Raw genomic sequence first — 384 nt, 5'->3', positions numbered from 1 at the left:
CAGGGGATCTATCCAACCCTGGGATCAAACCCCCGTCTCTTATAGCACCTGCATTGGCAGGTGGGTTCTTTACCACTGGCGACACCTGGGTATTATATATAATTTCAAATGTGCCAGGCTGTCTCAATTCTGCCAACTCTCCATTGTAGAGCTGCTCAAGATTGTTCATGGTCACACCTCCAGACACACTGTCCAGTTTTCTTTCTTCCCTGACCCTTACATTACTCTTACTTACTTACATTACTCTTACTTACTGACCCTTACTCTGCATTCCTATAAAAACTAAAGTTCCATTTCCGTGACCTGAACATGCTTCACCTTCCTCCTCCTGACCTTGACTGGAGACGGTGCTACAGAGTCCAGCCTACAACTCAGATATACAGA

The sequence above is a fragment of the Bubalus bubalis genome, chromosome 15, assembly GCF_019923935.1.
Source record: "Bubalus bubalis isolate 160015118507 breed Murrah chromosome 15, NDDB_SH_1, whole genome shotgun sequence".
NCBI lineage: Eukaryota > Metazoa > Chordata > Mammalia > Artiodactyla > Bovidae > Bubalus > Bubalus bubalis.
This window is presented reverse-complemented; position numbering follows the sequence as displayed.